The sequence below is a fragment of the Sphaerodactylus townsendi genome, linkage group LG05, assembly GCF_021028975.2.
Source record: "Sphaerodactylus townsendi isolate TG3544 linkage group LG05, MPM_Stown_v2.3, whole genome shotgun sequence".
Classification (NCBI taxonomy): Eukaryota; Metazoa; Chordata; class Lepidosauria; order Squamata; family Sphaerodactylidae; genus Sphaerodactylus; species Sphaerodactylus townsendi.
This window is the reverse complement of record NC_059429.1, coordinates 113,729,441-113,755,306: the sequence shown is the minus strand read 5'-3', so window position 1 is coordinate 113,755,306 and position 25,866 is coordinate 113,729,441. Positions and strand designations below refer to the sequence as shown.

Sequence of the window (25,866 nt, the reverse complement as noted above, 5' to 3'; positions counted from 1 at the left end):
TGTGAAGTTACTTTCGACTCATGGCGATCCTATGAATCAAGGACCTCCAAAAGGCCATATCGTTGACTGCCTTGCAGACTAAGGGCCGTGGCTCACTTTATAGTGTCAACCCTGTTGGGCCTTCTGCCTACAGCCTTTCCCAGCGTTACCTTTTCCAGTGACCTTTGTCTTCTCATTATGTGGCCACAATTCAGAAGCCTCAATTTAGTCATTTTAGCTTGTAAGGAGAGTTCAGGTGTAATTTGATCCAGAACTAGTCTATTTGCCTTTTCGGTGGTCCAAGGTATCCGTAAAACTCTCCTCCAACACCTCATGTCAGATTAGGCAACTTTCTTCCTGTCAGCTTCCTTCTCTGTCCAACCTTGGTATGAATTATCTTGATAGCTGGCAACACATCCTCCCACTTTCAGTATATGTGCTGTGGAAGAATGCCCAAGGGTGACACACAAATTCGTGAAGCATTCCATATCTTCAAAAGCGTGCACTTCAGCAGAACATACACTGAAATCAGAATGATACCGAAAAGATTAGCATGGCCCCTCCACAAAGGTGACACACAGACACATCCTTACACTTCAGAATCTTTCCTACCTCCTTCAGCAGTGGCGAAGGAGGTTAAGAGCTCATGTATCTAATCTGGAGGAACCAGGTTTGATTCTCCACTCTGCTGCCTGAGCTGTGGAGGCTTATCTGGGGAATTTAGATTAGCCTGTGCACTCCCACACACGCCAGCTGGGTGACCTTGGGCTAGTCACAGCTTCTCGGAGCTCTCTCATCCCCACCCACCTCACAGGGTGTTTGTTGTGAGGGGGGAAGGGCAAGGAGATTGTAAACCCCTTTGAGTCTCCTGCAGGAGAGAAAGGGGGGATATAAATCCAAACTCCTCCTCCTCCTCCTCCTCCTCCTCCTCCTCCTCTTCTTCTCCTCCTCCTCCTCCTCCTCCTGCTCCTCCTCCTCCTCCTCCTCTTCCTCTTCTTCTTCTTCTTCTTCTTCTTCTTCTTCTTCATCATGCCTGCCTGAAGAGCCAGCATTATATAGAGTGGTTAAGAGCAGGTGCGCTCTAATCTGGAGAACGGGGTTTGTTTCCCTACTCTGCTACTTGAGCTGTGGAGGCTTATCTGGTGAACCAGATTAGTTTGTGCACTTCAACATTTGCCAGCTGGGTGACCTTGGGCTAGTCACAGTTCTTTGGAGCTCTCACAGCCCCACCCACCTCACAGGGTGTTTTTTGTGGGGAGGGGGGAAGGTCAAGGAGATTGTAAGCCCCTTTGAGTCTCCTCCAGGAGAGAAAGTGGGGGGATATAAATCCAAACTCCTCCTCCTCCTCCTCCTCCTCCTCCCCAGTCTCAGTCTCATTTTGATTTCTTGGTTGCAGTCCCATAACTCCCATAAACTCAAATGTACTTTTACCAGCAGCATATAGTGCAAGATAACATTGAAGCACAAAAGCAGACACAGAGGGTTCACACTAATGCATTAGGTTAAAAATAGATTTATTGTTAGGCAAACAGATCATTTGAAATCCACATTGTAAAAGGAAAAAAAGATATTTCTAAAAGCTGCCTATCCTGTGGTAGGTAGGTCACACATTCACCTGAATTAGAGAATTTTCATAAGAAGAGAAGAAGAGTTTGGATTTATACCCTGCTTTCCTCAATGATAAGGAGTCTCAAAGCAGCTTGCAAACTCCTTCCCTTCCTCTCTCTCGACAAGAGACACTTTGTGAGGTAGGTGGGGCCAAGTGAATTCTGAAGAACTGTGACTTAGCCCAAGGTTTTATGTGTAGGAGTGGGGAAATGAATCCAATTCACCAGATTAGAGTCTGCCACTTATGCGGAGGAATGGGGAATCAAACCCGGTTCTCCAGATTAGAGTCCACTGCTGTTAAACATTACACCATGCTAGTTCTCAAAAATACCTTGTTCAGGACATTAAAAAACCCTAAGGTATCTCTCTCCTATTTGAAGCAGCTGCACCAAGCCATGTATGTGTTATGCAGGCAATTTGGGTGGGTGGGGGAGGAGCATGCTGCACACCTGACCTATTCAGAAACTTAAAACACTCATTTTGGTAATAAGGTCACACCTCTTGGACAGTAGAACAAGTAGAGCTGAGCAGATCATGAGTGATATCACTTGCGAAGGTTGAGTATCATGTCTGCTAGGTGATCACTTTTGTACCTGTTGAAAGCTCCTGAAGACAGCCAGTGTGGTGTAGTGGTTAAAAATGGTGGACTCTAATGTGGAGATGTGGGTTTGATTCCCTAGTCTGCCAAAATCCAAACACCTCTTCTTTCCTTCTTTTGGTGTGAAACATCTGTGTCAATGAATGAAAGAGTTCCCCTTACATCTCTGATTTGTTTGCTGTGACCGCCTGTCTGTATCTTCCTATGACCATGAACTATTTTGAACATGTGAAATCAGAGACATCCACAGGTAAGAAAGTGACACAATAATCAGTAACTGTTAAGGAAATCATTTGCAACAACACACCAAAAATAGGGACTTCCTCAACTGTGAAAATCAGCAGATATATCAATTTTGTTTAATACAGAATATATGGGAGTCTCCCTGGATAGGAATTCATGGCATAGCTTTGTAAGAAGAATCATACAGAACAGTAAGCATATTTTAATATCTTTCTGTGCTGCTTGGCTTCAATCTCTGCCTCGTGAATAAATCTTGCACCTCTTTCCATTTACCCTGAGAGACAGAGAACAGGGAATCCTAAACAACCTTCTTTTGGACTGCTTCCCTGTATTATCCTCAGGAAATCCCTGCACTCTAAAAGGGAAGACTCATCTGTGACTCAGAAATTCACTTTGGTCCTATCTTTAGCACTAAATTGTACAGATTTTGGTTTGCATTAGCATCATCCATGTGCCCGAGGTACAAGTGAGTCTTTCATGTGGAACTGTTTACCTCATGCGCACACATTAAGGAGCCACTGGGACACCATACAGTTCCAGTACTTGGAAAAGGGCATCTTTATTGCGAACTTTCCACTTATCAGGCTATCTCACCCTTCTCCTTCAGTTCCCTTTCCTCAGAGCTGGCGGATTTTCGGATTGCATTACACTGTGTTCCTCTGGCAAGAGTCAGAGCTGTGTCCTTTTGACCAATTTCTAAAAAGGAATTATTTATGTCTCATGCATATTTCTGGAGCTGACTGCCAAAAATGGCAAGCAGCGCTGGGCCATGCTGATAGCACCAGCGATGGAAAGAGAGATTCATGGCTTTTGACAAGCAAACAAACAAAACGCAAAATAGCTACATTCTCCAGCCCCCCTCCCCCCTTCTTTTCTTTTCACTCTTTGAGGGAAGGAAAATGCAAGCCAGAAGCCTGACAAAAAATAAACTTTAAGCTTATCTCCCCCTTCAGTTTCTCAAAATAATCTTTGAAAGATCTCTGCAATGTGTAAAAATATTATGTTGCAATGGAGACAAGGTTTTCCCAATAATTATATGTCAGTCACAGCATCTAAGTATGTACAATATAATCTAAGAAGAAAAGTTTTGATTTATACGCTGTCGTTCTCTCCTGTAAGGAGTCTCAAAGTGGTTTACAAACTCCTTCTCTTCCTGTCCCCAGAAGAGACACTTTGTATAGTAGATGGGGCTGAATTTGTGTGTGTGTTTTTTTCATTTTCTAAAAAATTACCTCCCAAAGAAGCTTATCTACCAGAGACGGAAAAAAATGACAGAAGTTGTTTGGGGAAGTACTTTTTTTGGTGAAGCCCGAGTAGAACCATTGAGCAAGGATGCCTGACTCTTTTTCTATTCTCTTTGCACTCAGGAAAGGCAACTGACAGGAATGCTGGCTTGAGCAGGCTCCAAAGCTAGATACGGTGGAGGGAAACTGGGCTGTTTTTTTCTTTCTTTGGGACAGTGAATGACCACTGGATTTGGCGGGTTGACCCAGAATGACATGTGACATTTGTATTTTTGTCTTGATAACATAAAATGTGCATGTTATCATTATTATTATTATGTTGATGTGGTAATTTATTCTATGCTCAGTGTGTGACAACTTAGAGACAGAAACTGGAATATGGCTACATCCAACACACTCTGCTTTTGCCCAGGTCCAACAGGGAATTCCTTGCCCCAACTCTCATATATCACACTTAATTGTAAAGTTGGGATAAAAATGGCTTCTTTAGTGATGCTGTAGGAATTCTCCCTAATCTCTGTGGTATTTACCATAGATATTAGGAAATTACTAGAGCAGGGGTAGGGAACCTGCGGCTCTCCAGATGTTCAGGAACTACAATTCCCATCAGCCCCTACCAGCATGGCCAATTGGCCATGCTGACAGAGGCTGATGGGAATTGTAGTTCCTGAACATCTGGAGAGCCGCAGGTTCCCTACCCCTGTACTAGAGTATCACTTACAAGTGACATCATATATCCCAAATTGACCCTCCCAAGCACTGTCCCCCAAATTTCCCAATATTTGCATGGGCAGTGTTGGGAACACTAGTCCTATGGTATTTGTGGACTATTAGTGGGGATAGATAACCACTTACATAGTTATACAGATTTTTTTCTGCATAGTGACTAACCAGCGTAAATTTGACCATTTGATGAGCTAGACTTTAGTATTGTTTTGCCAAATGTTGAGGAAGATTTTTCCTCGCTTGCATGCAGAAAAATCTGGGGAAATGGAAGAATGACAGAATTTTCCTCGTCATTTGATAGGCTTAAGATGAGCCTTTTTCTCCACATACTAGTTCAGTGACATTAATCCTGCCATATGGAAAGGAGACTATTGCTGTGATACCACCTTGTTTATTCACTTTAGTTTTATCATCTGCCCCAGTCTTCAACAATGCTTTTGTTAGAATGAAATATAGAGTTAGGATTGCCAGCCCTTGGCTGGTGATCCCCAGGCACTGAAATGATGCCACAATATTCTAGGAATTTTCAGATCTCTATGGTAAAACCCTAAAATCTCTAAAATGTCCTGAAGTCACTTCTGGTCCTAAAACAGGAAGCAATGACACAACAGTGGGGTGCTGTGTGGTTTCCGGGCGGTATGGCCGTGTTCTAGCAGCATTCTCTCCTGACGTTTCGCCTGCATCTGTGGCTGGCATCTTCAGAGGATCTTCAGATCTGGCATCTTCAAATCCTCTGAAGATGCCAGCCACAGATGTAGGCGAAACGTCAGGAGAGAATGCTGCTAGAACACGGCCATACAGCCCAGAAACCACACAGCACCCCAGTGATTCTGGCCGTGAAAGCCTTCAACAATACAATGACACAACACTCTAGGAATTTCAAAATCTAATTGATTTTTAGCATACATTTTTGACAATTCCTAGTGACATCCCAGCATTGATTGTTGCCATTTCCCAACTATGTCCCCCTGTGACTCCACTGAGTGAAGGCAGCGAATGAGGAATGTTGGTGGGAGGTTCCCTGCCAGAACCTGGTAAGTGGCAACTCTAAATTGATTGTACCACTGATTGTACCACTGATCGTTATACCATTAGGAAGCCATGCTACGTTGTTGTGCCATTAACTGAAGTGAACGTGAGAAGTATATGTGTGTTCATTGTACAAGTGCAGAAATTTATTTTGATTGTGGTAAGTGATAGCAGGCATGTTTTCTTTTGAAAGCAAGTTTCTAGCCTTTAAATCTAGCAACGGTATAAAGAGGAATCCTGGGCAGAATTACAGCCTTCCAAGCCCACTGACTTTAGTCTGGACAGGATTTCTACCCTTTATGGGGAAGTGCCTTCAGTCTTGAGTGACTACTCTTCCATTGGCTACCATAATAAATTCAGTAGATAATGCAAAATAACTAAATGCATGCGAATGTTTGTAATCTGCATAATTTATGCAAGCTTCCAAATGTTATGAGGGTGGGATGTGGAATGTTTATGGGGGTTTTTCATTTTGCAGGTTTGTCGCACGGTAGGGTACACTACCTGAAGTATAACTTCTTTTGCAAATATATTCTTTTTGCTAAAGTTAAGCTCCACTAGGAAAAATTGTGCATAAGTAAGTGAATGAATAAAACAATGGCTCCATTAGTATTCCAGGCTTCCGAGCTTAGTTAAAGGGAATAGGGGAGAAGGTAGATCAAAGACTCCAGGGCGGAAAAGATGGATTGTGCAGCTGAATGTTGGAAGGGAGGACACTGGTCAGGTTAGAGGAGTCGAAAGCTCCTGTAAAAAAATTCAAGATGTGGGGGGCTTTAGGAGTGAATGAAGGGGATCATTCAGAGCCCCTTTTGCCAAGAATGCCCAAAGATCTGTGCAACTGGGGCCAGATTCCTGGCTTTCATTATTTAAGACATGGCATGAATATGGAAGAGACAGAAAACTCTTTTCCTTCTACTGTGAATAAATGCAATGCAATTTGGAACAGGGGCTGAGATGGCTGCGCATTGAAGCCCTCTTGAATTCATTCTTAATGAATCCATTTTTCTTTGAAGCAAGCTTGGGAGAGATAAGAGTAGAACAACTGCTTATAATAGCATATAACTTTTCCATGTCTGAGATTTCGATCTGAAAGGTGATTTTTGTGTGTGTGGCGGGAGGGGGGAGGGCATGTGTCTTGAAGAAACAAATCGATTCTCTTCTCAAAGACAGCAGAGATATCACTGTGGGTGGGATGAGTGTCCTAAAAGAAACCAGCCTTTCAGCAAAAGCAAAGCAGATCAATCTTCATTTGTTTCACCACTGTTCCAAAAAAGTCAAGTGCTTTAGCCTGTAAGATGTTATTGCCAAGTCCCTCTATTCATTTATGAAGTCATTTATGAATTCATTTATTTTTTTTGCTACTTTCGGTATCCAACACTTGAGAAACTATATTTTTATGACTTAAGAAGCCAATTCCAGTAGATTTTACCTTGGGGCTCAAAGTTTTCTGTCTTCTTTAGGGTGCTAGAGAAGTCACACACTACTGGCATAACTTCCAGTCTAGTAGACTTTCTAGTGCCGAGTTCATAAACGAGACACGGAAGCTACTTCCCAGGGGTTCAGGCTTAAGCCTATCTTCTGCCATGCTTAAGGTTGCAATCCAGTTTCTTGCCCACCAGCACTTGAAGAGCCAGCAGTAGAAAATGGGAGGAGAAATTGGGTTGCTCAGCAACATTGTGTTGGCACCCTGATGTCAATTTCACTGAAAAGTGGAAGTGAGATCGGGGCACCCTAGGATTTACAAAAACTCTATGGCTTTGCTAATCTTAGAATACCTCATGATGTCACATCCAGTTTGCACTGAAGGCGATGTCAGCACATTGATATACCACCAGCATGCCGGTCTCTGTCTCCTAATTGGTCCCAGGGTAGTGACTCTAGAAAGGAATTAGATAATCCAGCACAGTTCCTTTTCATGTTAGCATTACCCTTTTTGCTCCAGAACAAAGTGCCCCCCATGCTTGCAATTTGGACCACATTGTTACAGTCAAAAGCTCATTAGACTGAACAGGTGACAGAAATATGAGGCTCCCTCTGTCCTAGAACTATACAAAGTGACTTTAATATTAATGGAGGTTAAGTGTTATTTTTTTATAGTCTCAGAACATTTAATTACAATACTGTATCTATACCAGAATAAACAAAAGAATCTATATAACTCTGTTCTTCCTTACTTAGAGGACTTTCCAGTGGTACCCTGAGGCCACTCCAGTCAATTACAAAATCAATCAATAAAGCTTTAACCAAAGGTCAACATTTACATCTGATACTTTGAAGTCCAGTGTGATTAGTGATTAAGAGAAGTGGACTCTAATCTAGAGAGCCGGGTTTGAGTCTTCACTCTTCCCCATGAGGGGTAGACTCTAATTTGGTGAACCAGGTTTGTTTCCCCACTACTATTCATTAAGCCTTCTGGGTGACCTTCGGCTAGTCACAGTTCTCTCAGAACTCTCTCAGCCATACTTACCTCATAAGGTGTCCATTGTGGGCAGAGGAAGGGAAATTAGTTTGTAAACCCCTTTGAGTAACCTTACAGTTGAGAAAAGCGGGATATAAATCCAAACTCTTCTTCTCTTCTTCTAAAATAGAAAGGTGCCCAGCTGCCCATTTTTATTTATTTGTTGATTTTTAAAAATTCTCAGCTGCCTTCCCACACAACTTGAATATTGAAACATTTCAAACATTGTAACATGCCAAATGGGCCGGCTGCCTCTCTTCCTTACTAGATCTGATAAAATATATTTAAATGTGACTTTCCAACCCACTTGGTATGCAAATGTAGAATATTATCATTTAGAGTGAAATCACTGTTGCTTTCCTCCCAAAAATTATCACATTGTTCAAAGCAAAGGGAGACAGTCTTGCTCAGTTGAAATTAGTGTCAAAATATCTTTTATGGTGGTCTTTTGCAGTGCTGAAAGGATTGGGATTGTTTAGTTTTCAATATTGTTTTGGCTGTGGCATGCTATTGTGAGAGGGAATATTTTGTAGATTTCAAATTCTAATTTGAGTGAAAAAGAAAATACCTTTCCCCCTTTTTGAGTGCATATGGCATGTCACAGCATCCTTTGGGCAGTATCTGAAATGGCCATGCAAATATATACCCCCTTTCACCCACCCACCCCAAGTACAATAGAAACTGGTTTACAAATTATTTGGGGATTTTTTGGAAAATGTCTTTTAATTCCCTAGCTTTGATTTTCCCAGAACATTCCAGAAGCACATCATTTCAACTCAGTGAATCAGCAAATAGACGATTTTCTAGTTTATATGCAAAAACTTTAATGCATTAGCCTTGAGCGCAGATTAAATTACCTCACCGCAGCATCATTTTAAGGTGATAAGATCTTCCCATCACCTTTACTGACTATATCTAAAGCTCTGTGCACTTTTTTAAAAGATTGGATTCTGTGTTGAACTAAACTGAATTCTGTGCCCTGACTGAATTTTGTAACAAGCTGTCAGAACTACAAATCCCAACATGCAATGTTCCCCACCGGGATACTGTAGGAGCGGGAACCTCTTGCGAATGAGAACCCAGGACGAGAGATGGGACCACAATGATTGGATGGCACGAACATTCGATCATGCCTTAAATACTGGAACTGAGGGAGTAGTCCTCAGTTCCAGCACCCTGTAGTTAGGGCGATACAAATCAATAAAGTTTTCCTGTTTAAGTTAACTTTGAGTGTGTTCAGTCTTACACAAGCATGTTTGCAATTGTGTTATTTTGTTATTTTGAATTTTTTATCCTACTTTGTGGGAAAGGTAAAGGAGTTATATAGAACACACAAACAGAATAAAAGCAGTTGTTGGTAGGGTTGCCAGCTCCAGGCTGAGAAATTGATCTCTGTCGTCTGGAGATCAGTTGTAATAGTAGGATTGCCTGGAGGTTGACAACCTTTACACAGACCACAGCAAAAGCCAAACCCAAAGCTGTCTTTATTAAGACAAGCCAAAATAACAAAAAAAAAAATACATTGTGCAAGCTTTTGAGTTCTCTTGAAAGCTTGCACAACATATTGAGTCATTTTGGTTGGCATTACATTACATTAAAGTGCCACAATACCACTCTTTGGTTTTGCTGCAATAGACTATTACTCTTCTGGAGTGTATTCTCAGGAGTCTTCATCCGCTACCCATTCTGAGCTTCCCCTTCCTGAAATAATATGGAATTATCTCTTTCCCCTTCCTTGCAGCTTTGAATTGCAGGCCCTTTTCTGTGTATCTAGGCTAGAGCAATTTGGTTTGTAAAAGACTTTCCAAGGCACCAGCCTCATCTCTTTATGTGAACGTCAAATGAGATAAATTGGAATTTACCTTTGAATTCCCCTGAATGTGAGTTTTTTTCCTTATTCGGTTTGTTCCAGGGTGAGCCAATGATTTTGGACAAAGACACATCACAACCTCAGCCTAGGTTCTTGTGTTTCACAATACCAGGGGCTGCTCTCATTTGATAAATACACCAGTTTGGTCATTTGTGGTACCTTTCTCCCGGGGTCAAAAGAAAGCTACTAATCTTGTTGTGATGCAGTCTCATGGGTCAGTAAAGTAACTAGTTAATTAAGTGGAAGTATGCAATTGTCTTATACTAACCCTCTCTTGGAATATTGTATATTACCCATGCAAGAGATCTGATTGCTCCTTTTTGGACTATCTCTCTTTGTTTAATATTTTGCCCCATTGACTATAGATAGTTTTTTTTTTCATGTGAAATAAGGGCATACCAAGAGGAGGTCTGGTCATCAATGGCTTTTTGCCATTGGTGTAGTGGTGTAGTGGTTAAGAGGAGGTGGATTCTAATCTGGAGGACCGGGTTTGATTCCCCACTCCTCCACCTGAGAGGCAGAGGCTTAGCTGGTGAACTAGATGTGTTTCCACATTCCTGCATCCCTGCTGGGTGACCTTGGGCTAGTCACAGTTCTTCAGAACTCTCTCAGCCCCTCCTACCTCACAAGGTGTATGTTGTGGGGAGAGGAAGGGAAAGAAGCTTATAAACCACCTTTAGTCTCCTTATAGGAGAGAAAGGTGGGGTATAAATCTAAACGCTTCTTCTTCTTCTTTTCGCACAACAAAAATTAAAAAAAACCCTATCTCATTTTTTTTGCCCAGACAGGACGAATCTGAGGAGAAAGCAGCTATTCTTCCTGCCCAGTAAAACGGTATTTTCGTTTTTGCTGGTGCCCGACATTTCTATTGCTTGAATCTCCATTGAACCTGGCCATTCACTGAATTTTCCCTGACATTTTTGTTCTTCATGCATTGCACCTGGGCAGTGGTGGGATTCAGCAGGTTCGCACCACTTCGGCAGAACCAGTTGTTAAAATGGTGCTTGTAAACAACCAGTTGTTAAATTATTTGAATCCCACCACCGGAACCGGTTGTTAAATTATTGGAATCCCACCACTGCACCTGGGCTTCTTTCCAGTAAATAAACTACATGAACCAACTCAGCTCTTCCTGCTGATTCTAGCAATACATAGTTTTCCTGGCTTTGAAAAATTGGCTTGATGAGCTGTCTTCGAAGACATGAGCTATCTTCGAAGAGTGGGGACTCAAATCTTAACCACTTTAACCACTATGCCATGTTGGCATAGTCTAGTGTACTTTATGTTAGCAGAAGAAGCTAGTTTCTGATTGTGTAAGGATCCTGACCCAAGCAGATCTTCCTGCAGATCCATGGCAGAATATTTGCTGTAAATTCTCCAAGCATCTTTCTGGTGTGAGCATGTTCTCTTGACAAGCTGTGTCCTGTCGTGCCGCTTGACAATGGATCAGGAAGTGTTAGTGCATAAAAGAGTTTATTTAAGGCCCAAAACACACCCATTGGCCCTGATCCAGATGGCTCAGGCCAGCCCGACTGTGTCAGATCTCAGAAGCTAAGCTGGGCAGTCAGCCCTGGTTAGCACATGGATGGGACACTACCAAAGAAGTCAAGGGTTAATATGCAGAGGCAGTCAGTGACAAACCACCTATGCCTGTCTCTTGGATGGAAAACCTTAGGGAGTTGACCTAAATAACCTGCGACTTGACAGCATTTTCCACCAACCACCCAGCCATTAAATATATACTTTTGCTTAGCATATTAGACTCACATTGACATCCAGTTAGAGGTGATGTGAGATTACCTGAGCCTCTTTTTACTACCATGCAATGTCCTTTTCCTGCATTATGGTAAATCAAGCCTTAGACAGTTTTGTTGCCTTTAAAAGCATTATTTTCAAGTTTGTAATTTTAGTCCCATGGCATTGTTTAGTTTATCAGAGATCTTTGCCGTTTGACTGATCTCGTTTTTGATATTTAGTCTTGAATCTTACAGTACAATCCAGTTTTGGTGGGGGGATTCTTCAGTGATTGGAGATGGCGAAGGCAGCACACACCTCTTCTACACAGGTCTCAGGCCATGCAGAAGGAAGGGAATCTCAACATCCCTCCCACCCAGTGGTGGGATCCAAAAATTTTAATAACAGGTTCTGATGGTGGTGGGATTCAAACAGTGGCGCCGCTGCACACACGCACCTCCAGTCCCTATTGGGCAGGGAGGTTGCTTTAGTAACCCCTTCTCGGCACTCAGAAAAAATTAGTAACCACTTCTAGAGATAATACAGCATAAAAGCTTAACCCATGAAAACTTAACAGCAATCAATAACAATAAATAGATTAAAACAGCAAGATTGTGTAAAGCATATACGCACACACAGGCGCCCGATCTAAAGGCCAAAAAAGTAGAAAGAAGAAAGGGGAGGAGGTAGGCAGGGCCCAAGATGGAATTAGGGCCCGACCAGTGCTATAGAGCCCCCCTCCAAAGCACTCATTTTCTCCAGGGGAACTGACCTCTGTCATCTGGAGATGAACTGTAACTCTGGGGGGTTCCCAGGTCCCACCTGGATGCCAGCATTGCCTACCCTAAGGTGTGGTTTCCTTGCAATTGCCAGCATTGCAATTCGAACTGGTTCTGTTGTCTCAGGACTGGTTTAAACATACTAGCTAGAGAATGAGGTAGTAGAATAGACTTCCCCATTGCAAGTGATGGATTTCAGTTCTGAATGTTCTTTCATGTATAAAGAAAGAAAAGAGATCCAGACAGCGAGGGAAAATGTTCCACCCTGCTCTTCTATTTGCTTCTATTCTGGTTTTTTCTTTTATGGCAAGGAGTTCTCAATACAGGTGAGTGTTCCAAAATGTGGTGCTTCACTGAATTGCCGATGTGGTGCAGTCCATAATAACAGCCCTCCCTCCAGCATTTTATCACCTCATTTCCACCTGCTTCTCCTGGTATGTGTAAATCAGGCGTTGCTTGGCCAAACTGGCATGCGGACAAGTTGACTTGAGTGTGGTGTTTCACCAATCGCTCCCACCTTTCAACCAGAATATATCATGGGCAGAATTCCAGTTTCTGTATATGTCATAACTGTTGCACAAGCCATCCCTGAGTGTGTAAATTGGCATCTGCTGCATGCAGAAGCAATAGCATGAATTAAGCCCTCGGTCCAGAAGGATGAAGCTGTTAAGTGGCCTTCATCCCCATTAGGAATGATCGCTGAACTCCTGTTCTGCTTTTCTTACTAGGCAACATTCTCGTCCACTTTGGGAGGTGTTTGCTTCCTTCCTTTGTTGTGAGAAGTCAAAGCCAAGTAGCTCTCAGGTTCATTCTCTGGTTTGAAATCACATCAAGCTGCCCGGGAATAATAGCAGAGCATCCTCCCCAGTCTACTTAATAAGCATATGCAGATTGCAGTGATTCAGATCAGCCCACAAATGTGTCCAGCTCTCCTCTTTTGTGTTGCTTTGGCTCAATCCACCTCCACATTCTAAGAACATATTTACACAAGCTATTTTCAGCATCATAAGGTAACAAGACAAATATGAGCCAATCATTGTCATTTAAGCAGTTTCAGTTTATGTTTTGTTTTAAAAGCAAAGTCTCACCTCTTACAGCCCAATCCAGATGGGGTAAGGCCAGTGGTGGGATTCAGCAGGCTCGCCCCTTCGGCAGAACCGGTTGTTAAAATGGTGCTTGTAAACAACCAGTTGTTAAATTATTTGAATCCCACCACTGGGTAAGGCTCAGCAGCGGCTGGGGACGTTGCAGTGAAGGCTGTGCTGTTCTGCCTCCAATGGAGCTCCAGGCAGCTCAGCAAGCAGTGTGGGGGGAGGGGAGAACCTGCTGCCAACCAGGCAACTCCATTTGGAAAACAGACCTTTACCACATGTTATCATGTTGTTGATAGTATGTTCTTTGATGTTTGTTACCTATTGTATTGTTATTGAAGCTGTTGTACACCGCCCTGAGCCCTTCAGGGGGAGGGCGGTATACAAATCTAATAAACCATAAACCAGTGGTTCTCAACCTGTGGGTCGGGACCCTTTGGGGGTCGAACGACCTTTTCACAGGGGTCGCCTAAGACTCTCTGCATCAGTGTTCTCCATCTGTAAAATGGATACATGTTAGGGTTGGGGGTCACCACAACATGAGGAACTGTATTAAAGGGTCGCGGCATTAGGAAGTTTGAGAACCACTGCCACAAACCATCATGGCATAAGTCTGAGTGCTATGCTGGGGGTGTTCCTGTCCCGAACTGCCCCAATGTCTACCTTTAGGTTGGCATGGCTCTGCAGGCAGCAGGCTCTTCCAGACCCCGCCAACTGTACAGTGCCTGCTGGATGCCCTGTTTACCCTCGCCACCAGCATAGGTGCCACTTACTCTGGCAGGATGGGCAAATGTGCTAGTTTCGGAAGGCACTTCACCCACCCACCACCCAGACTGGCCTGGTAAATTTAAAGAACCAGTTTTAAATGGCAGCTCATAACCACAAGGTACTGTTTCATGGTGTTCCATAAAGCTTAGACTGAACCTTCTATACCAGTAATTCTCAAATTATGTGCTACAAAACAGTTGTTAGCAAGCCGTGAGAAATAAGTCCAAAGAAGCCATAGTTAGAGGAGGTGACCCTTTGTATCTCTGTATGAATCATAGTTCTGACCTTACCATTTCCCACCAGTGTCTGATAAGAAAATGCAATTCTGCTGTTTCTGCTGTAGAGTCACTGGAATGTTTACTCATTCTCTTGATACATAATCCTGTCCTTATAGGCAACTGTTTGGCATGTCTTGGTATGAAACACTTTTCAGGATTTTCTTGGAATTTTGGGATTGGAATTGTTGTCGCAGGTCTTTGTGAATGGGTTAAAAACAGGCCTTATTATCAAAGATACATGCATGGGTTGTTGTTTTTTTAAAGATGCGACTTGAATGTACTTATCTCAAGATATTTGAAAATATTATTGGCACAGTTCAAGCATAATACAAAATCATGAGTTATTTTAACTGTAATCAGCATGTGAAACCAGGTTTCGGCTCACCGATACCCTAATTCCTGGTTGGCTTTGACAAATTCTGGTTTCATTGCATCCTCTCTAGCTTGGAAAGGCCTCGCCAGGGAACAATCCAGGATTAAGCCGAGATGCCTGTATTTAAACAGATGTTTTGAACAAACGTAAAAGGTGAACAGTCCTCAATAAACTAGTTTCAGATCCTAAGTGACCACAGTGAAGTGACCTACATCCAGACAACCACAACTAACCATATGTAGTTTCTTGTTATGACTGAACTGAGTCACTATATTGATTTTCTGCTGTTAGCCTCCTTTCTGCTTCTATGAGAAAAACAGCTTCCCTGAGTGAAGAAAATAGCAGGCTGCAGAGAGGCTGAATCTTCTCTTTGAATCAGAGTTGCCATCAGGCTTGGAGAAAAACACCCTGTTCCTTTCATTAGATGCTTAATGTGTAGGAATGTATGGGTGAAGATTTTCAGGATATGGAGGTGCCACAAATAAAATCACCTGTCAAACAATATCCCATCTCTGTTAAAGGGACAGGGCTTTTTTCCCCCTCCTCTAAACCAGTTATCAACATTATCCCTGAAGGATTTTTTGATGTGGATGGGTATGTTCAAACATTGCAATCCCCCTCCCAGAAAGCTTTCTGTTCGATTCCCCACTGGCAGGTTGGCCTAGGTTCAACCTAGGTTTTACTTAAGTATTCCCCACAGCCGCTGAGTTTGACACGGTTCCGTCCCAGCTTCACCCCCTCAAATTATTGATTTTCTCCCCTCAGCTTGTATAAAGTGGGCCCTAAAGGCTTAAGCACAAACAAAGTTGAACGTGTAAACCTACGAGAAATGGCAACGGCCCTTTGTCCTGCACATACAACTGGGATATGTCTGGAGATAGTCTACTTAGATCTTAAGAGGCTTCCACAGAGCACTTATTAACAAGTGTCACTCCTAAGCAAGGCAAGACACTAAAAGAGATAAGATTCTGTTAGAGTGGAAAGGCTGGGTTCAGATCCAAGAAAAAAATTGGCTGCTAGTCAGGCCCCCTCTGCCAGTCTTTGAATGATGATAATAATAATAATAGTAGTGTAATAACGGTAATAAGCTGTGGTTATCTTCAGGGAAATGTTAACCATTTAGCCACTCTATTTATTGGATCATGCCACAGCAAATCCATCATCGCAGTGAGAAAGTACAGAAACATTCTTCGGCCGTTAATTCCACATGGAGGTAGTCATTGCTATATAATTTTTGTTTAAGCAAAGGAGCTGTTTTTCACTCACAGTTTAGGCTGTGATTGTCATTTGTGTCTCTTTTGCCAGTTGTTTCCACAAGAATGTCTCCTTGTTTATTCAAAGCAGAACAATTCTGGGTGGCAGGAGAGGAATGGTCTGTGCGCATCCTTCCCCTCTTCAGCATTTAGCAGCAAATGAAATCATCAGGGCTGATTTCAGAGATTAGACCTTGGCAGGGAGGCTCTCAGCCTAACTGGACCTTTTGGCAGTTTCTGCTTGCTGGCCTGCTGTATTGTATTGACAGCAATGAGGAGAGCGATGTAGATCTCCATTTACCTCAGCTTCTCCTTCTGGGTGGAATGAGGATTAGGCCTAGAGAGAGAAGGGAAATGTCTGCAGTGGCAAAGAGGGAGTACTCAGCAAAGGTGTCACACTAAGGGCCTTTTGCCTACACTTGTTGTAGCAGGAAATGTGGCTTGAGTTCCAGTCACACAGCTTCTTAACCTTGTAACAACTTTGTAAAGATCAATTCGGCCTACTTTCTCAACTTAGTAAGGTGGTCATGTGAACTAGCCCTGTGAAACACAGAAGAACATAAGGCTACAGTCAGTGGTGGGATTCAGCAGGTTCGCACCACTTTGGCAGAATCGGTTGTTAACATGGTGCTTGTAAACAATCAGTTGTTAATTTATTTGAATTCCCACCACCAGAACTGGTTGTTAAATTATTTGTATCCCACCACTGGCTACAGTCCTATGAACACATTCCTAAGAGGAAGCCCCAATGAATAAAAAGGCTGTTATTTCTAAGTAGGCCTGCTTAGGATTGCTCTTCATTGTACATTTCAAACAAGTAAGGTTTTGTTTTTAAAATGTGGTAGGAACTTAAATTCATATCCTTTTCACACAAGAAGAGGAGGAGGAGGAGGAGGAGGAGGAGTTTGGATTTATATCCCACCTTTCTCTCCTGTAAGGAGACTCAAGATGGTTTACAAGCTCCTTTCCCTTCCTCTCCCCACAACAGACACCTTGTGAGGTAGGTGTGGCTGAAAGAGTTCCGAAGAACTGTGCAGCATGACACCTTCAGAAGGTTTTGATCAGATGAGTGAAGCTGTCATAGTGGAGCATAGCAGGGTTAGCGTTACACCAGCCCTTGTTGCTGGGATTACCTTGCTAAAGCATGATATTAAGTGCATTTACAGCTGAACTTCGTTTATGTGCCAAAGAGGTACTAAATGGGGTAAATTGGTTTCATAAGACCACATGGCAAGGTAAAGCTTCCCCATGGAGTTGTGTTCAATGCAGACAGGACAGGAGGTTGGAAGGGAATGTGGGGTCAGAGAATTCCAACTTCCCTTATTTTGGCTCCTTGTGAGAAAATAAACCTGACATCCTGGTATGCAACTTCTGCTTTATTTCTACCTAATGGTTTGAACCCTAATCCTGCCAGAGGAAAAAGAATAATCCAATATTTTACGACTCGACCTTAACATACCCCTGAAACTGTTCTCTTTCATGCTCTTAATGCCTGGCCCTTGTGTGAGAAACTATTCTAAAAACCTTAACAATGTACGTCATAGAACTGTAATCACAAGATAATTTGGGGGCAACTTATATCTATGGTATGTCGCAAATGTGAACTTTCCTCACAGTCTTGCTGGGAAGGTTGAGATGAAGGGGACAAGGGAGGGAGTTTATCTCAAAGACTGTCTGATGGACATTGGTTCCAAGCTCTGGCTTAGCAATTGTGGGGGATGTATTTTTTTTTTTTAAGAACAGAATGGAAAGATCATACAGTTCTCTGGCTTAAACATATGGAACACATCCATAGACATTACCTCACAGATGCTTTTAGGCAGAGATACCAAAAATGTCCAGATATGGATTGTTCATCCTAGGAGCCCAATGTTAAGATGGAACTTTACCCGTTCCAACCAGGAATTGGATCAGCCCAGTGGACCATATCATCCACCATCCTGTTTCACACAGCAGACAACCACCTGGCTTGGAGGGCCAACAAACAGGGCGTAGAGTCCAAGGCCTTTCCTTTGATCATTCCTACCAGCATTACCATCTAGATCAGGGGTAGGGAACCTGCGGCTCTCCAGATGTTCAGGAACTACAATTCCCATCAGCCCCTACCAGCATGGCCAATTGGCCATGCTGGTAGGGGCTGATGGGAGTTGTAGTTCCTGAACATCTGGAGAGCCGCAGGTTCCCTACCCCTGATCTAGATGTTTGCTGCCTATTTTGTTTATTTTGTCTTTGCCCTCAAGTTGCAGCCGAATTATTGGCATCCCCATAGGACAGGGGTCTTGAACCAATTTGTTACAAGGGCCAGATGTGACATAAATGTGACTTGGTTGGGCCAGGCTGGAACAGGGTGGCAACTCAGATCAACACTGTGGGAGTGGCTACCTCAGCTGTTGAGCTCACAATGGCTTGCTAGCACAGAAAGTCCTGGGGGGGGCAGTCAACACTGGCGGGGGATGACTGCCGTAGCTGGCAATCCTGCAACAGGCTCGCCAGCTCAGATTTGGCACCGTGGGAGGTGGTTGCCTCGCTGGCAAGCCCACAGCAAAGGGAAGTGGGGCGAATCTGCTTCAAGGAATGCTGGACCCGCTAGGGCAATTTGCCCTACCTCAGCATAGGGGTGACTTGGATGGCGTGTGACTGCCACTGCCCCTGCCCCCCAGCACTGGAATGTGGCGCTGAATGCTGTGCCATAGGGTTGGAGATTCGGACAGTCCAAATCCGAATTTTTACCGAATCTGCACGGATTCGGACGAGCAGGGGCCGAATCTGAGCTGTCCGAATACTAACAGATCCGAATCCATGGGACTGGACAACAGCCGAATTCATGCTTTGGCTTTGGTGTTTTTTCACATTTTGGCCTGCAGGGGAGGTGACTTTTAACATACTGAAGACCAAGTTCAGGCACTACTAGACATTGAGACTGTCCTGATGATGCCCCTCCAAGCTTGCGTATATTTGTTTAGTAGTTATGGGACCCCAAAAGTGGTGTCCCTATCCCCATTCTTTCCAATGGGAAACTAAGGGAGATGTGAGGGGCTACCCTTTTAGTGTCCATAACTTTGGCCCCTGAACCAAATCTTAGAGTTGGTAAAATCACCAGGACGCTTCCCGGATGATACACTGGAAATATTGGTACTGATACATCTTACAAATGCACCCCCTGCAGGCACCCTTCTTGAAATTTCCACAAGATTCTTTGTTCTGCAGTGACTTAGCTTTTCGCATTGCTGCCATTAGAATTTCTGAGAAGCTGTGGAGTGCACATTGAACTCCAATGTTCTTCATTAAGGGTATCTTCAGGAGAGTCTCTGGATGACACCATCTGTGTTTGGGGAACTCTTTACTTCAGGGGAAGTGGGATGGGTCCCCACTTTTGGGTCCAATAACAGAATTAAAACCCCTGAAGCAAAATTTCAAACCTGGATGGTGTCATCCAGAGACTCTCCTGAAGATACCCCTGAAAGTTTTGGTATTCATACCTTCAGAAATGTGCACTCATATTCTTCTATCAGAAATTTCCCATTGACAGCAATACAGCTAAGTCATCACTGCAGAACAAAGAATCAAGCAAATTTCTGGGGGGTGCCTGCAGTAGGGACGCATTTGAGATGTATTGGCACCAAATTGTCAGGGTATCATCAGGTGACTGTCCTTGATGTTGCTAATTAAGTTTGGTGTGCATGTTCAGGTATGGACCCTCGTGCGGTGTAACTATCCCCCATTGTTTCCTAAATGGGAGCCATAGGGATGGGGGCTGCCACCCTTTGAGAGAGTCCACAACTCAATTGGCTCCCCTGAACTGTAAACTGGCACCAACTGTGGGGGGGTACCAACAGGACAGTCTCCTGATGTTACCCCTGAAAGTTTGGTGTCACTAGCTTTAAAAATGCTGGTTTGCCTATGAAACCAATCAGCTTCACTCACTCCAGCAGGCTTCATGTGCAGGAGCCGTGGAAACATGAAAACCGAATTTTTAAAAGCTAGTGGCAGAATTCAAATTGGTAGATCAGAGACTGTCCTGATGACACCCCCCCCAAAGTTTGGGTGCAGTTTGGTTCAGGGGGGCCAAAGTTATGGACCCTCAAATTCTATCCCCCCCATTGCTCGTAATGAGAGCCAAGGAGATGGTGGCTGCCTATCTTTGAGGGTCCATAACTTTGCCCCCTCTAAACCAAACTGTTCAAGCGTGGGGCATTAACAGGACAGTCTCCTGATGATACCCCTGATATTTTAAGTGGCTGATATAGTCTAAAAATGCGCCTTCTGTAAGGCACCCCCCCCCCTCCAAAAAATTTGCCCAAGGTTCTTTTTTCTGCAGTGACTTCTGCATTGCTGTCAATGGGGACTTTGGTATGGAGTGGTTGTGGGCCGCACATTTATCAAGGTATTGTGTCATTGGGCACAGCCCTGGTATCTTCAGGGAGAGTCTTGGACGACAACATCCAGGTTTGAGGAAATTTGCTTTATGGGGGGGGGCAAGGGTGATGGACCTCTACTCATAACATTGAATCCTTTGAAGCAACGGGTCACCTTCAAACCTGGATGGTGTCATGAAGAGATCCTCCTGAAGACACCCTGGAAAAGTTTTGGTGGGTTTACCATGAGAAATGTGCACTCCATTAAAGCCCTCCCACAGAAATTTCCTATTGGCTGCAATGGAGCCAGCCAGCCACTACAGAGCACACAGAATCTGGGGAAATTTCTTTGGGTGACTATGAGGGGTGCAGTTCTAGAGTTGATTGCCATCACCAAAATTTCAGGGTATTATAAATGTACTCGTCCCTTGATGATACCTCTGTTTAGGAGTTGGTTCAGGGGGTCTGCAACGCGGACCTTCAAACGTGTAGCCCCCCATCTCCTGTTAGCTTCCATTGGAAACAATGGGGATGGGGCACCCTTTGAGTGGGTCAATAACTTTTGCCCCCCCCCTGAACCAAACTGCACCAAACTTAGAGAATCATCAGGCCTGTCTAGCCTGATGATATCCTAGAATTTTAGTGCCGTTACTTTTAAAATTGTGTCCTTCGCAGGCCAAAAAAACGTGTAAAAAACACCAAAATTCAAAAATGTAATGCACCGGACTCCGGCTCTTCGGATTTTAATTCATTGAATTTTCGGGTATATCCGAATCGGCTATGATTTGGATTCGGGCATAATCCGCATTTATGCCCCAAAACAATATCCAAATCCAAATTCTTTTTCACTGTAATTTTTTTAGTATTGACCAACCCTACTGTGCCAGCATCCCAACCCCACCATCTTTTGGCTGGCATAAGTTCAATGTGGCCAATCGAGGCTTCTTGGCAGCAGGGAGGCTGGTTGAGTTCCCCACAGTGCCGGGAAACCTCTTTGTGGGTGGCAGCTGGGTCCAGCTGCAGCACCACAGCCGACCAGCTTGTGGATGGGGCTGCAAGGTTGTATATCAGTGTGTGCGTGTGTGCATATATGCATGAGAACATAAGACCAGTTGGGCCGAAGGAACATGAACATGCTCGAATGCATAAATCTGCTTTGAACAGAATCAGATTCATTAGTCCTTTATGGTCAGTATTGTCTGTTCTGACAGCAGCTCTCCAGGGTCTAAGGCTGAGATCCTTCACAACACCTACCGTGTTTCCCCAAAAATAAGACAGTGTCTTATAATAATTTTTGCTCCCAAAGATGCGCTATGTCTTATTTTCAGGGGAAGTCTTATTTTCTGGTGTTCTGTTGGTGGGGCATGCTTCCAAACAAAACTTTGCTTCCTGCCGATGTACTTTCGGGATGCTTTATATTTCTCTCGTGCACTTCAAGCAAAACCTCACTACTGGCTACAGCAGTGGCGTAGTGGCTAAGAGCAGGTGCACTCTGATCTGGAGGAACCAGGTTTGATTCCCAGCTCGCCACTTGAGTTGTGGAGAGCTTATCTGGGGAATTCAAGGATTAGCCTTGTACATACCCTATACTCCACATGCCAGCTGGGTGACCTTGGGGCTAGTCACAGCTTTGGAGACTCTCTCAGCTCCTACCCACTCTCACAGGGTGTTTGTTGTGAGGGGGGAAGGCGCAAGGAGAGATTGTCAGTCCTTTGAGTCTCCTACAGGAGAGAAAGGGGAGATATAAATCCAAACTCTTCTTCTTCTTCTTCTTCTTCTTCTACGTCTTATTTTCAGGGGATGTCTTATATTCGGGGAAACAGGGTATTTCCTGGTCTTTTTTAAGTGGAGACATCAGGGATTGAACATGGGACTTCCTGCTCACCAAGCGAATGCTCTGCCATTGAGCTACTGGCCCTTCCTCCCGTGTTCTATTTCCAGCAGTGGCAAGTTGCAGGGTATGAAGGCAGCAGCCCAGCTCTGTTTGTTTATATGCGTGCACAAGTATTAGGAATGCCGACATATGTTCTGCTTTGGCTGCGCACTCACACGCGCACAAACAAATACGCCATATAGAGCCTCTCCGATTTGAGAATGTTTAAAATAGCTTGGAAGCAGAATGCGGCACATTGCTGGAGTGTGTGCGTGTGTGTTGCGTTCACATGCCTTCTCAGGTACGGGGGTGTTTTAAGGCCAGTGACTCAGCCCCACTCACCATTTCTTTGTCATCCCAAATGATAGGTCCTAGAAATGCTACTGTTAGCCTCCAGGCAGTAACATCTGCTGAGATGATGGTAGGCTTAACATTTCTAAGTGCTCCGTCTGTGACACATTTCAAGGCAGCAGGTTAGAGACTTGTTAAAACCCGGGCAACATTTCAACCTTTTTCTTTCTTTGCTTGAGAACCAGATGGTGTTATTATGGAATACGTCGCATTCTTCTTGAGATGTCCTTTGTTGATATTTGCAGGTTGGGAGAGAGAGGGCAATATTTCTTTAGAGTTACAGTGCACAAGTCATTGCTGAAAACAATTACGGCAAGGTCTCTCTGCCCCATGTCCTTTGTGAACAGATGTGAATGTGTTAAATGTGTAGGCTGAGTGTGTCCAAGTAGTGTTCAGCGCGTGGCAAAGTGGGTGTATGATTACTTCATCATGCAACAGCTTCCAACTCAGCCCGTATTTTTAGCACACCAAGACTCAGCTCAGTCTCGAACGCTTTACAATATGGATTCACGTGATCAACTGTAACCTTGCATGCAGGACACGCATTGCGTAACTGTTCTGGAGCGAGCAAGAATTGGGGCTCTGAACCTCCATGGGAGGAAGCAACTTGAAGGCAAAACAGACTGAAGGTTTGGGCAGAAGTCAAAAGGGGTCAGATCCCTTTCCTTTTGCAGAGCAGAAATTCTGACCCTGTTGTTGGCAAATACAAAATACGGGTCCGTCCTTTCTTACGTAGAGTGAGAATGAATGAGATCTGAGAAGTCCCATTGAAAGCTCAAGAAGGAGGAGGAGGAGGAGGAGGAGGAGGGGGAGGTTGGCTTTTATACCCCACTTTACCTTTAAAGAGTCTCAAAAGCAGCTTCCCTTTCCCACAACAGACACCTTGTGAAGTACATAGGACTCAGAGAATTCTGAGAGAACTGTGACTGACTCAAGGTCACCCAGCTGGCTTCATGTGGAGGAGTGGAGAAACAAATCCTGTATCACCATATTAGAGTCCACCGTTCATGTGGAGGAGTGGGAAATCAGACCCAGTTCTCCAGGTCAGAGTCCGCTATTCTTAACCACTACACCACATTGGCTAAGCCTTTACTTTCTACTTAATACCTGAAATTGTATTCTGACTTTGATAGCTCGGGTAAGAATAAAAGTCTGTCAGACAGAAGTCTCTCACTTCAGCTTTCTTGCATTCTAGGGTGAGGAGAGAGATAAGGGAGAGGTGTTTTGTGTCCTTATACAGAACATTTATGCCTCTGGTGGTTTTCATATTATCCATTTGAACTGAGAATAACGTGCAGCTATAAACATTGCTAACCTATGCTGGTCTATGACTAATAAAAACTGACTGACTGACACATACCTTGAAAGTTAATATGAACTGCCTAAAAAAACTATATATGAGCTCTTTTGGGGGGGGGGGGAATTGACCAAGTTATCACATAGTTCTTGGTGCCAGCCGTACCATCCCAGATCCAGTATGATATAGTGGTTAGAGTGCCAGACTACAATCTAGGCAGCGGTTCTCAACCTGTGGGTTGTGACCCCTTTGGGAGTTGAATGACCCTTTCACAGCTGATACGGTCTTTCTATTAGACCATCGAGAAAACACATATTATTTTCGATGGTCTTTGGAACCAAGACACAAATAATTTTATGGTTGGGGTCACCACAATATGAGGAACTGTATTAAAGGGTCGCGGCATTAGGAAGGTTGAGAACCACCGGTCTAGAGGACCCGGGTCCAAAAGCTTGCAGGGATCATCTTAGGCTAGACACTCCTTCCCTCAGCTTAACCTACCTTACAGGGTCGTTGTGAGGATAAAATGGAGGGGAGGAGAACAATGTAAGGCACTTTGGGTAATGTAATTGTAATTGAACCAAGTAAAATAATAATCCAGATTATGTCGCTTGTCCTGTCTAGTCTGAATTTGTACCAGTTCTATAAGAGCTTATCTGATGCTCTCGTTATTAGTTAATATTATATATTTTGTTCATTTTCACTCTGCTTTTCTCCCCAATGGACTGAAAGCTGCTTACAAAAACACAGCAGAAATAAAGGAACAGAAATAAAGAGGTCAAAAACTGCACCACAGAGAACAAGATTAATAAAGATGCAGCATCCTCAGCGACATCCTGGGCTGGTCCTGGATCCACTGGCCTGTTGAAGCAGCAGATTTACTCGGAGTAGACCACCTTGTAGGACGCAAGGTAGACAAGAACTGATAGACACACAGTCACCGTAGTGCAGTTCTATTTTATTGCTATCTACTGGAACAGGCAAGCTTCGGGCCGCCCAGAGCACAGGTGTTTTCAGGCACAAATCCACACTGCTGTCTGTGCTAACTATATACAAAAAGTGCGGTACCAACCTGGTGTGCCCTCACCTTATCAAGGGTTTGTGCCAACACGGTGCATGCTGTGCTACTTTTCCGGTACTAAATCTGCACACGGCTTTTATACCTGTTAGCATGAGGGTCCATCTGTCATTTTAGATTTTGCTTCATCTAAACATTTTACATTCCTTCCAAAACGAGGGTATGGCAGTATGTACATTATTTTACAAACATTGACAGATACCACATTTAGCTGTTTCCACACAGTAGATCATATGGCATCTTTCTTTCTGCAAGTAGGTTTTAGATTTCATAAGTGCATCCAAATCCGTCGTTTAGTTTTGAGTCAACATGTTCTGACATGGCCTGCCTCACTCAGGTCCACAGGCTTCAACCTGTGTCCCTTGCCCTTCCGCTGCCATCCGAAGTCTCATGACTGGGACCATGTCCAGGCTTAGATACCAGAAAGCAGGAAGGGAGCTGAGCCCAGATCTTGTTGGTTAGTAGACAGCTTCCCAAGAACTCCTCTTTATCCAGTGCCCAGAATAAGGGTCATCCTTACCTCAAGCAGTCTGCTAGTTTACTTGTACAGTACACAGACAGGAGGAGACCTCCTGGCTGCAGGTGAAACCTTGAAGCTGATTTCTTCAGTCTCCCACCTGCTGGGCCTCTGGCTCTTCACCTGTGGCTCTGAGTGAGCCCAGCCATGGGGCGGGGAGGAAACCATGCCTTAATTCGCCCAAGCAGCATGAAACATTATAACTGTCCTGGTACTGAACCCTTTGAAACTGCAAGGGAGAGATCATCTGGTTGAAAGCTTCCACTGTAGTTCCAATCTCTGTGCATACCGAATGAGCACACCATGGTGAGGCTCTGGCTCCATTTGTAATGGGCATGAACCTGGCTTGATTCCATATTGCATG

The 25,866-nt window shown here is 43.9% G+C and overlaps 1 protein-coding gene and 1 non-coding gene across 3 annotated transcripts in view; both read left to right on the top strand.

Moving 5' to 3' along the window:
- KCNB1 (potassium voltage-gated channel subfamily B member 1) overlaps positions 1–25,866 on the top strand; it is a 229,882-nt gene that overhangs the window by 81,909 nt on the left and 122,107 nt on the right. The window lies entirely within an intron of this gene.
- On the top strand, positions 480–585 carry LOC125434071. Its single transcript, XR_007244715.1, has one exon. It is a non-coding gene; the product is annotated as a U6 spliceosomal RNA (small nuclear RNA).